The sequence below is a fragment of the Papio anubis genome, chromosome 14, assembly GCF_008728515.1.
Source record: "Papio anubis isolate 15944 chromosome 14, Panubis1.0, whole genome shotgun sequence".
Lineage (NCBI taxonomy): Eukaryota > Metazoa > Chordata > Mammalia > Primates > Cercopithecidae > Papio > Papio anubis.
This window is the reverse complement of record NC_044989.1, coordinates 76,707,961-76,712,166: the sequence shown is the minus strand read 5'-3', so window position 1 is coordinate 76,712,166 and position 4,206 is coordinate 76,707,961.

Below are 4,206 nucleotides of genomic sequence, written 5' to 3'. Positions count from 1 at the left end.
AGGGGACTAAAAAGTTACAGGAAGGATGACAGAATTTCAGACTTTCACCAGGAAACAATTTTATTTAAAAAATGAAAATTGTATTTATAATTGTTCAATGAATATTAATTAAGAACATTTGCAGGGCTGTAAATTCCAGAGATATACAATTATAACAATAATAAACCATTTATTCTAAACCTGAGAATGACAATTTATGTGAAAGTACTTTATAAATTTAAAGAAAAACAAAATGTTACTTAGCACCAACACACTCAACTAATATATTGCATGGTGCGTGAAACTACCGGAAACATTATCATTTTTATTAATAGTAGTATGAAAAAGTCTCTTTGTCTTTGTTATACATCAGTTTTATATGCAGTAATGAATATTATAATTAGGTATATATAAATACACATTTGTATGTGTACACATTGATTTCTGAATCAATATTTCATAGGTAAGGCACAATCATACTTCTGGTTAATTTCAAAAAAGAAATGATGTTTTCAGACATTCATTATAAGAAATGTAGTCAAGAGTGATGGTGTATTTTATTATCTAATATTGTATGGAAAGCTATCAATTTACCACTGGCTTTTATAGTTGCTAAAGCATGAGGGACCTCTGATTATTTAGGAATTCAATGTCATATTCCACATTCTCTTCAGAAAAAGTAATCTCAGTCGATCGACTATCAAGCTTCTGTCCAAAACTCACAAGAAAGAGGAAATATTTATGGAAACTTGACAGATTTTCAGTCTATTCATTTTATGTTTAAATGAAGCTGGCTTCCTTTGGGGAAACATACAAGTATCTTATTATTTGATTTTCTTGTCTAGTTACAATGGCCTTTCATAGCAAGGATAATATTTAAAAAGTAGTACTGTAAGGTATTCTATTATGTCTTTTTCTTTTTTGTTTTTTCATTTTTAAACACTTGGTCTTCGATCAAAGTAGTTACAGAATATGATTAGAGCTATAAACCTGCTCCCCAGAAAAGAAAAAAAAAATCTATAAAAATGTGTAAATATGCACGCTTCTTTTTACATTTACTTTAACTATACACAGACTCCCCTGATAATCATTCGTGGACTTTAAGGGCAGAGATAGCAAGTTGAAACCTTCTGTAGTAGTTCACACTAATTCTAGTGTTCTTTTTTTTTAAGCATCTTGCTGGCTGTTGGTTTCAGCTAATATTTTACTGTGAGTTTATTAGGAGTTTTGTACAAGATATTGAATTTCCTCACAGGACATTTTACAAATTACTCAGATAATTTTCTCATTAGATATATTAATATAGTGTTTTTAAAAAACATATTTTTTCTCATACGAGAACATTTTTGTATCCTCAAACTAAATCTACTTGGTCTACTTTTATTTACTGCTGGATTTTAAGGGTTCTCTAATATAAACACTCTCCCAAAAGAAGGCCTCTCACTACCTCCAGTTTTAAACGTTATTCTGAAAGTGTAGCAATGCAGTAATACTTCAATAACGAAAACAAAACATATAAATTTGTAGAATACATTTTGGTGACACAGATATTAAAAAATGTCACTGTTGCTAAAGATATGATAGTTTCTCCAGAGAATAATCTAAAGAACAATTTAAATAAAAAATTTCAGTAAAGTGGCCAATTATAAACAAAGTATACAAAACCAGTGTCATATGCTTTGGTTGTGCCCTCATTCAACTCTCTACTTGAATTGTATCTCCCAGAATTCCCACGTGTTGTTGGAGGCACCTAGGGGGAGGTAATTGAAACATAGGAGCCGGTCTTCCTCATGCCATTCTCATGATAGTGAGTAAGTCTCACGAGATCTGATGTGTTTATCTGGGCTTTCTGCTTTTGCTTCTTCCTCATTTTCTCTTGCTGCTGCCATGTAAGAAGTGTCTTTGCCTCCCACCGTGATTCTGAGATCTCCCCAGCCATGTGAAACTGTAAGTCCAATTAAACCTCTTTTTCTTCCCAGTCTCGGGTATGTCTTTATCAGTAGCGTGAAAACGGACTAATACACAGTGTTTCCTACATGTTAACAACAATTACTTGACAATATAGTGAAGTAAAGTTTCTATTCACAAAAACAAATAACTTCTATTGTTTAATAAGAATTATACAAAAAGAAATGGATGGCATTTTAAGAGTTGCATAAGTGAAAGGAACATGTTTTTGTATAGTAGATGCCAAATGATTCTAAGATGAATTTAGTGACTACATAAAAGAGATTGTGTTGGAACTTGATACAATAATTTTATCAGAGTAAATTATAAAGGTAGTAATGTAATGGGATTTCTGTTATTAGATGTTACAGTGTTTCAGAAAATTAAAGTGTAAGAAATATGCAATTTTTACAAAATAAATAGAATAGAAAGTCCACAAGCAGATCCATGTATGTATAACATATTTATTAGTAAAATGAACGTGTAATTCTTTGTCAAGGCTATAATTTAAAAAATAATGTAAAAAATGCAAATTTAGATTTTCATATAACATATTACCCAAAAATAAGTTCTATATGAATAAAGATGTAAATAAAATAAGGCAAAACACTAAAAAAAATTTTGTGCTCTTTTTCTGGGTAGATAACGTCTTTGTAATAATAAATGTAAAGGTAGAAACAAACAAAAATTTTACTGGATTTTAGTACCTAAAATTTTAGAACATTTGTATATGGAAATTACCTTAAAACAAACTGGGAAAATGGCAGCATTTATTACAAACATCTAATATAATTATGTAAAAAATTGTTTAAAAGTAAGTTGATGGACAAAATGACTTTAATAAAAGAAATAATCTAAGCACATAAAAGACAATTCACAAATAAAACAAAAAGGACAATTAAAAATGTTTCAAATATTTACGAAAAGTAGCAATCATAAAAATATACATTTAAAAAATAAGATTATATTCTTCTATCATTAGCTAATAAAGAAAAGAATGGTGAAGTCTAGCATCAGGGATGAATTGCATTAATACTCACTCTACACCACTGCCCAGAGAATAATTTAAATATATATCTAGTCATTTATTTATATGTATCCAAAATTACCTTTAATAAGTGACTATGCTAATGTTCCATTATTAGTATCTCAGCCATTTGTAACCAAGTTCAAAATTTTGAGCTTAATTGTATTTTTTAAATTTTTCTTCAATAAATATTTTGGTAGTATAACAGAAAGAAAAATTAATATTAGCTTGGACAACATGGTGAAACCCCATCTTTGCAATAAATGCAAAAATTAGCCAAGCTTGGTGGCAGGTTGCTGTAGTCTCAGCTACTTAGGAGGCTGTGGTAAAAGAATCAGCTGAGCTTGAGAGGTTGAGGCTGAAGTGAGCTGTGTTTACGCTACTGCACTCCAGCCTGGGTGAAAGAGCAAGACCCTGTCTCAAAAAAAAAAATATATATATATATATATATTTATATATTTATATATATATATTTATATATATATTTATATATATATATATTTATATATATATATAAAGGTATCCATCCCCTCCCATCGAAGTATCAAATTGAAACTGAGGTTTAACACTTCTTTGCACTTGAATTAATGGATTATACTTCGAGGTAATAAGCAGACTCCTCAGAACTTATTTCCAAGTTTTAAAATCACACCACTGTTAGCAAACTTCCTTCATCTCCAAGATGGCTGGTCAAGTTACTGCTAAGAACTGTGCCATGATCCCCACTCAATAGAGGGAAATGAAAGATGATAAAGGACTTTGTTTGCAGAGGAAACACCTGAACCAAAAAAGGTAGTCCTGCTTCTAAGAATCTAGAATTAAAATAAGCACACTGGTAAATAAAATATGCTTTAGTTCTTTTGGCAATGAGAAGCAAATGAATCACTGTCTGACAAAAGACATATGTAATGATAGTCATAGGAGGCAGACAAATTCTTAGGCAGACAGGGACGGGTTCTCAGTGAAACTCAACCTTCAAGCCAAGGACAGCCTAAAGCCTGAAAACCAAGCTACAAATTCAGGATAAAATTCACGGACCAGATTGAGAACTTACATTCCTGTTTGGTGCACTCTCTCCTGATTGGTCCTTATCCTTCACATTTTATATATACCTACCTTCCCTCAGTTGGTTTTTTACACTGTCATCCTGAATGGGGCTTACACTGTCTTTCTGAATAGTGCTTTTTCCAAGCCTACCCAAACCAATCAGCATGCCCTTCCTCATGCCAAGCCCATAAAAGCCCCTGGACTCA